The sequence below is a fragment of the Vipera ursinii genome (assembly GCF_947247035.1).
Source record: "Vipera ursinii genome assembly, chromosome: 3".
Classification (NCBI taxonomy): Eukaryota; Metazoa; Chordata; class Lepidosauria; order Squamata; family Viperidae; genus Vipera; species Vipera ursinii.
In genome coordinates this window covers 136225485-136236632 of record NC_139516.1, presented here as the reverse complement: position 1 = coordinate 136236632, position 11148 = coordinate 136225485, and positions in this window count along the sequence as shown.

Here is an 11148-nt window from a genome sequence, read left to right as displayed (position 1 = left end):
GAGCTTAGATGGACTCCAGAAGATGGTAGAGGACTGGAAGGCCTGGAGGAACATTGTCCATAGGGTCGCGATGGGTCGAATACGACTTCGCAACTAACAACAACAACAAACATTATGCTAATCACTAAATCTGGCATTTTTAAAATATTCTTGGACAACTTTGGGGAATAATCACCGAGGACAATGCTTGCTAGGGTCATCTTAATTCTTCCATCAAGTTTTTTAACAGGGTGGTATTGAGGATAGTATTTAACAAGGTGGTATTGAGGATAGTAAGATATCATGTCATGTCTCATCTAGTCCTTCTCTTCCTTAGACCAGACATACTGCAATTCCTGCAACGGTTCTTCATATGTTTGAGCCTCTATTCCCCTAATAATCTTTGTTGCTCTTCTCCATACTCTTAATCTCTGTACTCTGTAATCTCCCAGTAGGTAAGGCAGTCACATTGCCATCAAGACTTATAGTCATTGATCCATTGGTCCAAACCTTTTTAGGAGCTAGCCAAAAGATAGCAAGCACAATATTTTGTGTAGTGAATTCCAAAGTTTAATTATGTATTGACCTGTACTTGTTTTGGTTACATTGTGGAACTCACATTTAGGTACCCAGGAACATGATATGCACCAGGTCAATTACTAGGCTTTTTGTTCATAAATACCTGTCTAATCCAAATGCTTATAAAGCCTATTTTTGAATTCCTTTAATAATGAACACCTCTAGGTTGTTTTACCCTGTGATCCTGTGTTCCTTTTTACTAGGTGGTCAGGACATTTGAATACCAGTTTATTATTTCACAACTGGCATAAAATATTTTCATATTGAAGGAGAAGAACAAGCAAGGATCTCTTCCGTGTACAAAAATTTATGGGGTGGCATATCTGTTTCATAGTAAGCTTAACTTATTATGGATAAAAATCCTCCTCCTCCTCCTGGACCGTGTATTTATTTGTTATTTATCACTCAATCAGCTTGTATGTCACTCAAATCATTGAAGCAATTCTAGATGGTTTTATTTGGATCACTTCTTTGAATGAATCCTCTGGTGACATAGCCATTACATAAGTTGTTCTGCTACTTATGTAGTTTAATTTAAGTCATATCTTACAATGACTTAAGCATCAGAATTTCTAAACATATTTGGTATGAACTGAATGTTGTATGACAAAGAGCTAACCAGGAAAAAACCCAAAACACTATTTTTTCTCTGTAGTGCTAAAGCTGACAGATGCAATAGGAAGATAAGTAAACAAGGGTGATAAATGCACCACAGTGAAATCGTGCAGAATGGAATTGAGTCCCCAGATAAAGGAAAACAGAAATGCTCTAAGTCAAGCTATGGCCTCTACTCCCCATTAAATTTTGAGAGGTCCACATTTCATTAAGAATTAAGGGTCTGGGAATATTGGTAGCATTTAATTAAATAAAATAGTAAAGGAAATGAAGACAATGGAAAATCAGGAAAGCAAAAGAGAAAAAAAATAATCTGGTACCAATGACAATGATTTTCCGATAAGGTCCTTTATAATGGATTCCCACAAAATAAAACTGTCAAATAATTAGGTTTTTTTTACATATCATTTGAGAGAAATTGAATGTTGATGAGGCACTGTATTATTGGTTATAAATAATGAACAAAAGTATATTTTTTAAAAAAAATTCTTTCTTTCTTTCTTTCTTTCTTTCTTTCTTTCTTTCTTTCTTTCTTTCTTTCTTCTTCTTCTTCTTCTTCTTCTTCTTCTTCTTCTTCTTCTTCTTCTTCTTCTTCTTCTTCTTCTTCTTCTTCTCCTCCTCCTCCTCCTCCTCCTCCTCCTCCTCCTCCTCCTCCTCCTCCTCCTCCTCTTTTACTGCTTCATGCGTTAAGGGAGATACAAAATTCTGCCTTTTTCTCTTCTGACTGCATCAACTGTCTGTTGTTAATTGATATTGTTGTAATATGTCTTTGGCGTTGTCTCTCAATCTTCTTCTGGGTTTGTCTCATGCCCTTTGACTTTCTTCTTTTTATGTATATGCCTTGTATGGCATGGAATCCCATGAGATAATTTGTAAAAGAATACTGACTAATAACGCCAATGTTAGACATACTAACACAAGTCTAATATCTTGCAGAAACTGTTTAGCAGAAACTGTTTATCCTAATGAGACATGACCAATTGAGAAGGGGAAAAAAACTTACTAATTTAATGAAAACTATCAATACTTACTATTGACTCTGGAGATCACAATGTTTTCTATTTTGCCCTTTTCTTCACCTTATTTTCCTTCCCATCCCTTTTAAGATATTACAATAACTCCTTTTTTTCTGAGTTCATTATTTCATTCAGTCAATCATGTTAGATCTTGTTCCCATTCAGAACAATACTTTTGGACAGATATTAATGTTTCTAGTTAAAACAGCTAATAACTTCCAAATATAATATTTTAACCAGCCTTTAGAAATAAGAAAGTAAATAGCAAAAAACTTTAGGTGTTAAAAATCAGATAAGTTGTGAGAATGTTAATGTAGAGGCATACCTTGGGGATATTTCAGGTTTGGTTCTAGACCACTGCAATAAAGTGAACATTGCAATAAATCAAGTCACATAACTTTATTTTGGATTCTCAGTGCACATAGAAGTCATGTTTACACTATAATGTAATTGTTTGAGTGTGTAATAGCATTACATCTTAAAACAACAATACACATATCTTAATTTTTTAAAAAAATACTTTATTGCTAAAATGCTAATCTTCATCTGAACCTTCAGCTAGTCATTTTTTTTCCTCATGGAGAGTCTTGTAAAGAAAAAAATGCAATATCTGCAAAGTGCAATAAAGTGAAGCTTAATAAAAGGAAGTATGCTTTTATAGGAAAGTATAAGATGAACCAATTATTTTAAATAAGAATTATCATGCCTTTTCCTTCTCATTTGTACTGTGTCTTTTATTTATTTATTTTCAATTTTATTTTACTTTTTTATTGAAAAGTTTTACAATACATTTTATCTTTAACAATCCCTCCCCCCTCCCTCCACCCAACCCTTCCTAACCCTCCCTATCCCTCCCCCCACCCCTTCCCCCCTCCCCCTCCCCGACTTTCCAGAGCTAAATACAAGGTATAAAGGTAAAAACAATCATAAACAACCATATGTTAACAACAATAAACTATTATTTTACTTTTATTTAGCTTTTTTTTTAAATTGTGTAGTGCTGGAACCCATCTTCAAGAGATAGGCTTCATGAGTCCAAATGATTGGAAGACTAAACCTCTGGTCCTCATGACTTACCCATATTGGATCCTTGTATTGTTTTTATTTCCTAAAACACTTCTTTCATTAAAAAAAAATAGATTAAATAATGCAAGCACTTTCTGTTTCAGCTCTAGCTTACTACACACTGTTTAGCTTTTTAGAAATAATATAAGCATTTTAAGTTTTGTGTTACACTATTCATTTTATTGTATAACAACTAATTTAAAATTTGTCACCTATTTTCATGTTTTACTTGACTAGATTAATATGTAGAAAAGGAGCAGCTTGTTTTGTAGTGTTTTTGATAAAGAATTTTATATAAAACCTATCAGACATTTATATAATCACCAGTAATGGAGATTAATGCAATCATCCAAACTGAGTGATGTTGAGAAGGTGTAGAAGAAGAAGATTTAGCTGTTTGTTTAAAGTCCAGAATGAAAATGGCATCAGTCACAAGCAACACCATCTAAGGGCAACTTCCATTGTAGAAATTTTCTATGCAATCTTAGAAACAGACCTGCTAGATTGGATCAAAGCTCTATTTCATCCACGAATAGTCCTGGAGTTACTGCCATTTGGTCAGCAACCATTGGAAATTATGATGACACTGAAAAAAAATGGATGGAAGGTTGAGTCAACCTTGAGCTGGTCAGGATTGAATTCCTGGCAGTGGGCAGAGTTAGCTTGCAATACTGCATTCTAACCAAGGTGCCACCAAGTCCAGCAAAGCCTGTATGGCAAAGCCTGTTGAGCACAAGTCAGTGGGGGGGGGGGGGCAACCAGGGATTTATGCAATGTTGTTGGTATGGTTGGCCATGGTGTTTTTTTTTTTTTTTTACTGGCAGCAGAGGCACTAGAGCAGAGGCCTCCAACCTTGTTTTGGCAGCCCAGAAAGGGGGGCAGGCACTGCTATGTGCATGCACACAAATGAGGTGCATCTCTGCACATGCAAAAATGAGCCCCATGCATGTGAACTCAAATGGGCTGCATACAAGCACATAGGTAAAGGTAAAGGTTCCCCCACACATGCATGCTAGTTGTTTCCGATTCTAGGGGCCGATGCTAATCTCCGTTTCAAAGCCGAAGAACCAGCACTTGTCCAACGACATCTCTGTGGACATGTGGCCAGCATGACTAGATGCCAAAGGCGCATGGAATGCTGTTACCTTCCCACCCTAGTGGCCCCTATTATTCTACTTGCATTTTTACGTGCTTTCGAACTGCTAGGTTGGCAGAAGCTGGGACGAGTAACATATGCACATGCAAATGGGGTTGCACGGGCGTGAGTGCTGCAAATGGGGTGGTGCTAATGCTGGTGGGATGCTATGGGCAGTGCTAGTGCCAGTGGGATGCTCGGGGATGGGGCAGTGCTAGCACCTGTGGGATGCTTGAGGCAATGCTAGCACGAGTGTGAGGGGGTGAGTGTGCACATGCATGCACTGGCCATCCCTTCATGTGGCCTGGTGGCCAACTGGTCACGGCCCAGTAGTGGGTCACAGCCCACAGGTTGGGGACCCCTGCACTAGAGCTAAAGTAGAGGGCTCTACGTCAGGCCCAGTCCACATGCTGCTGTCAGTGAGTGCTGCTGTGTAGAGTGGCCAAAATAGGGGGAGGAAATAGGTGCCCCTGAAGATGTAACTGCTGCTGGGCAATGTGAGCAGCTGAGGATTCCCAGAGGTGGCTCTGGCTTTGTGCCATACTGCATCCCTTCCCATCAAACTCATGCATAGCCTGTGACAGGCTTTCCAAGACCTGCCCTGAGGTATCCCCTCCCCCCACATTCCTTACCTAGGTCTTCCTATGCTAACAACCTGCAATTCTCAATTAACAACAGTAGCTGGAACTGTCAGAATTGTAATTGCTAAGTGATATGGTCATGTGACATCTCACTTTATGATCACATCATTTAGATACTGAACTTTTGGCTCGGTTATGGCCATAAGTCAAGGACTACTTATAGTTGCCTGTTTCTGAAATGGTTAAGCTTCTGTGTTATTGACAGGCATGTCAGGAAAACTTTGTTCCACACTGCTTTTTATCTCCAAGCAACTGGTATCTAGTGGCATATTGTCTGTAAGAATAAAGATGTATAACAGAATAACAGAGATGGAAGGGATCTTGGAGGTCTTCTAGTCCAATCCCCTGCTTAGGCGGGAAGCCCTATACCATTTCAGACAAATATTTGTCCAATCTCTTCTTGAATACTTCCATGTAATATGTAATATGATTAATACTGAATAGCAAAAATGGGCTTAACCTATTTTAAGTTGTTTAATATGGAATTATGTTAATTATTATTCAGCATCACACTCTCTGGCAGTAAATTCCATATACTATGTAAGCATGGCAAGAGAGCATTTTATGTTCATTTTCACTGAACATTTTTGACCAGGGGTATCAAACTGACGATCCATGGGCCGGATGCATCATGTGCAGGCCACACCCACCCCAGGTCCGCAAAGGCAAAAAAAGTCACGATATGTCACAATATGTAACATGATACTATGGAGTTTGACAACCATGTTCTTGACTCTAATATTGTTTAAAAAAAGAGAGTGATTTTATACCCTGTTTAACAGAATTTCTTCCTTATCCAATTCATTCCATCTTGCACTTAATTGAATACAGAAACTTTCCATTTAGGTATTTGTAGAACAGACTGTATCAGGCTTGTTTCAGTGTAATATGATATACCCGTATATACTTGAGTATAAGCCGACTCGAATATAAGCCGAGACCCCTAATTTTACCCCCAAAAATTGGAAAAAGTTAGTGACTTGAGTATAAGCCGAGGCTGGGAAATGCAGCAGCTCACCACCAAACCACACCAAACTCACGGAGCTCACGGAGCTCAGCTCGACACGTCTGCCATCTTAGTTGAGCCTGTTAACAGACTTCATCAGTTCCAAAATCAAGAACACACCGGCAAGCTTTGTCAGTTGTCACTCGCGGCAGTACAAATACACTAGTACGGAAAGCTGGCATTCACTTTCGGGGGGAGGAAAAAAAAACACAACAACACCGCACGCTTTAAAAGATTGGAGTTTTGCAGCCTTTTTTCTCGGGCCCGTCCGCCACCTTTAACTTAAGGCTGCGCTCTCGATTTCCTGGTGTGTGTGTGTGTGTGTGTGTGTGTGCGTCAGACCCACGGGAATGGCTGGTAGGGAAGCGGCATTCCGGCATTCCCCCCCTTCCTGTGTGTCGAGCCCACGGGGCTTGACACACAGAGAAACGCAAATGCCGGACTGCCGCCACCTTTACTAGCCATTCCTGCGGGTGTGACACACACACACACATGCACGAGGGGGAGAAACAACGCTGGACTGCCGCCACCTCTGCCAGCCCTGCAAGCCTCTGCCGCCCCGGCGTTGGTGGTCGAGCTCTTCGGAGCCGGCAGAGAATCTCCCGCAGGAGGAGGTCGCGGCTTTCTCTCTTGCTTCGGACTGCAAGGATTTAAACTCCAGGAACAAATCCCGATGGAAGTTTTTTTTAAAAAAAATACTCCTCCGGGTCGGACAGGGGACCCAGGCTGAGGTCTAGGGGTAGTGGGGGGGGGGCTCGCAGACATAGATGGGCTCAAGTGGAAGCCAAGCAGCCCTCCCGAACCTGGGCTTCTGGACGGGGCAGCCGGTGGTGCGTTTCAAAAAGCAGAAAAGTTGGATTTTGAACTTTTCAGCAGCGCATCTGCACCCGCTGCTTTTATGACCGACCTGCTGTTTCCCCCCCTCCCGGTCCTTTCCCCCGTCCAAGCGGACGCTCCAGGCTCTTTGGGGGGGACGGGCAGGCGGGGGGGGAAGGAAGCGTGCCGAGGCGCCGCTCACCTGCGATCGGCGAGTGCGCTGGACTCGGCTGCGTGTCCGGCGGAGGGTTCAGATCATTCCGGGCCAGAGCGGCTTGGCGGGCGGGGCCGTTGGGCAGGCGGCGTGGTGCAGCGGGGGAGTCAGGGCAGCTCTGCCATGGAGCAGCTGGGGTGGGTGGGTGGGGGGAGGAGGAGGAGGAGGAGGAGGAGGCGGAGAGGAGCGAGCGAACGAAAGACAGAGCTTCCGGTGGCTACCGCTGCTGAATATTGCAATGAGCCGCCGTCTCCCTATGACCGCTGGCGAGGGGATTTCATCAGAGCACGCAATCGGGGCTCCCCCTCGTGGGTGCGTGTGTGTGTCAGACCCACGGGAATGGCTGGTAGGGAAGCGGCATTCCGGCATTCCCCCCCCTTCCTGTGTGTCGAGCCCACGGGGCTTGACACACAGAGAAACGCAAATGCCGGACTGCCGCCACCTTTACTAGCCATTCCTGCGGGTCTGACACATACACACACACACACACACACACACACACGCACGCACGCACGAAGGGGAGAAACAACGCTGGACTGCCGCCACCTCTGCCAGCCCTGCAAGCCTCTGCCGCCCCGGCGTTGGTGGTCGAGCTCTTCGGAGCCGGCAGAGAATCTCCCGCAGGAGGAGGTCGCGGCTTTCTCTCTTGCTTCGGACTGCAAGGATTTAAACTCCAGGAACAAATCCCGATGGAAGTTTTTTTTTAAAAAAATACTCCTCCGGGTCGGACAGGGGACCCAGGCTGAGGTCTAGGGGTAGTGGGGGGGGGGCTCGCAGACATAGATGGGCTCAAGTGGAAGCCAAGCAGCCCTCCCGAACCTGGGCTTCTGGACGGAGCAGCCGGTGGTGCGTTTCAAAAAGCAGAAAAGTTGGATTTTGAACTTTTCAGCAGCGCATCTGCACCCGCTGCTTTTATGACCGACCTGCCGTTTCCCCCCCCTCCCGGTCCTTTCCCCCGTCCAAGCGGACGCTCCAGGCTCTTTGGGGGGGACGGGCAGGCGGGGGGGGGAAGGAAGCGTGCCGAGGCGCCGCTCACCTGCGATCGGCGAGTGCGCTGGACTCGGCTGCGTGTCCGGCGGAGGGTTCAGATCATTCCGGGCCAGAGCGGCTTGGCGGGCGGGGCCGTTGCGCAGGCGGCGTGGTGCAGCGGGGGAGTCAGGGCAGCTCTGCCATGGAGCAGCTGGGGTGGGTGGGTGGGGGGAGGAGGAGGAGGAGGAGGAGGAGGCGGAGAGGAGCGAGCGAACGAAAGACAGAGCTTCCGGTGGCTACCGCTGCTGAATATTGCAATGAGCCGCCCTCTCCCTATGACCGCCGGCGAGGGGATTTCATCAGAGCACGCAATCGGGGCTCCCCGCCCCTCGGTCCTGCCCAGATGCAGCAGCAGCAGCAAGACCACCCCCCCCCCACACACACACACCTCCGGTCTACCTTACGGCCCGGTGACTTGACCCCGGGGATAGATCGGAAAGAAGGCAACAGACCTTCCTGCCCCTTCGCTGAGAAGGAGCTCCAGCAATGAGAAGAGCCAAGGGGTGGGGCACCGTGGAGAGGTTAGTGGGTGGTGGTGGTGGCGGCTCTTAGATACCGCGTAGACGCAGGGGTCTTCAAACTTGGCCCTTTGATGACTGGTGGACTTCCTGGAGAAGGAAAAATGCCTGGAGAAGGAAAAATCGGCCGCAGCCTCGGGGTAGGCTTCTCCGGGGGCGCCGCCGCGATTCTGCAGGTCTGTTGCCTGGCCCGGAATGATCTGAACCCTCCGCCGGACACGCAGCCGAGTCCAGCGCACTCGCCGATCGCAGGTGAGCGGCGCCTCGGCACACTTCCTTCCCCCCCGCCTGCCCGTCCCCCCCAAAGAGCCTGGAGCGTCCGCTTGGACGGGGGAAAGGACCGGGAGGGGGGGGAAACGGCAGGTCGGTCATAAAAGCAGCGGGTGCAGATGCGCTGCTGAAAAGTTCAAAATCCAACTTTTCTGCTTTTTGAAACGCACCACCGGCTGCTCCGTCCAGAAGCCCAGGTTCGGGAGGGCTGCTTGGCTTCCACTTGAGCCCATCTATGTCTGCGAGCCCCCCCCCACTACCCCTAGACCTCAGCCTGGGTCCCCTGTCCGACCCGGAGGAGTATTTTTTTTAAAAAAAACTTCCATCGGGATTTGTTCCTGGAGTTTAAATCCTTGCAGTCCGAAGCAAGAGAGAAAGCCGCGACCTCCTCCTGCGGGAGATTCTCTGCCGGCTCCGAAGAGCTCGACCACCAACGCCGGGGCGGCAGAGGCTTGCAGGGCTGGCAGAGGTGGCGGCAGTCCAGCGTTGTTTCTCCCCTTCGTGCGTGCGTGCGTGTGCATGCGTGTGTGTGTGTGTGTGTGTGTCAGACCCGCAGGAATGGCTAGTAAAGGTGGCGGCAGTCCGGCATTTGCGTTTCTCTGTGTGTCAAGCCCCGTGGGCTCGACACACAGGAAGGGGGGGGAATGCCGGAATGCCGCTTCCCTACCAGCCATTCCCGTGGGTCTGACACACACACGCAGCCACGAGGGGGAGAAACAACGCTGGACTGCCGCCAGCTCTGCAAGGCTCTGCCGCTCCCTTCTCTCAGCAGCCTGTTCCGAACGAAGGGACAGTTCTTTTTTTTTGTTGACTTGAGTATAAGCCGAAGTGGAGTTTTTCAGCCCAAAAAGTGGGCTGAAAAATTCGGCTTATACTCAAGTATATACGGTATTACCAAAATATGAAGTAAAACTTCCATACATGCTAGAAAATTCATGCTCATACACAATTTTCTCCAACTCATACATCTTGTATGTAGGTTTCCCAAATGTATTGTATGCAGCATTCCCATATATAATATTCATTTATGCAACTTCTCCAGATATGCACATTTTATTACACAATCTCTTAAACTGAGAAATATTTCAGCTGACACTAGTGAATTCCATGAATTATGTTCCCATTTATACCATAATCGATCACATTGTTTCATTCAAAAGAAATCTGTGAAGATTTTTGCAGGTTCCACACTTCTAACTCATAGGAGTATATCTTAAAAGAAGGGAAGAATTTCTATTCAAAAGAATAGATGGACACAAAGTTGACATCAAAAATAAAACAGTGAACAACCATTTCACCTCAACAACAGATACTATACACTTATGTAATATCCTACTATGATGCATTTGGTGAAAAGAACAATTCACTTAACATTAAGAATTTTTTTAAAAAAAATATTAATATTTCAAGTGCTGTTTATGGAAACAGCAAGCAGTTAGTGTAGCCAAGAATTTACTATAGACAAGGTCAAACCATGAAAAGTTACTCAAGCCATCTACAGTGTTTTATTAATATAAATAGCCATATAAATTTGCTAACTCAAAAATAAAAAAAAACTCTCAGAGATATTCGTAGGTATAATTACTGTATGGTGTTTCCTACTCTCTCTGAGAGTCATGTTGTCTTCTGCTCATTATTCTGCACATGATAATGTGCAAATCTTTCAAAAATGATGAATGAAGGTTTTTGACTCCCAGTACAGCAGCCCTGTATGTACATTTTTGTACACACAGTCAAGAAAAGTTTCTGAAACAATAGGAATATATGTGTGTGTGTGTGTGTGTGTGATTTTAATAATTTTAAAAGTTACATTTCAAACACACTTCCTGTAAAATCTGAATCACCTTTGTTGTGGGATTTACAAAGTTCTAATAAGGGCCACCAACAGGACATAACACAAGTAATAGTATATATTGATTTTTACATGTGTATTCTACCTTTTTTTATTGAGTGTACAAACAGCATACCCGAGGACTTCCCCCATTTTGTCCACAAGTCTTTGAACTAGTTGAGTCTGAGAGAATGATTGACTAAGTGTAATCCTAAGAGTTCTATGATTTGATAGGGACCCACATTTCTCCAATCAAAATAAAACTCTTCATGCCCCTCAAAGACCAATCTCACATATTAATTGGTTGCTTTAAGGTATAATTTTTAACTAGGGAAAAAGTATAAAATCACATTAAACACCAGCTTAGGACATTTACAGCCTGAAGAGAAACCAGAAACCACTCGGTCTATGTAATAAGTTTGTGTTTCCTTGAA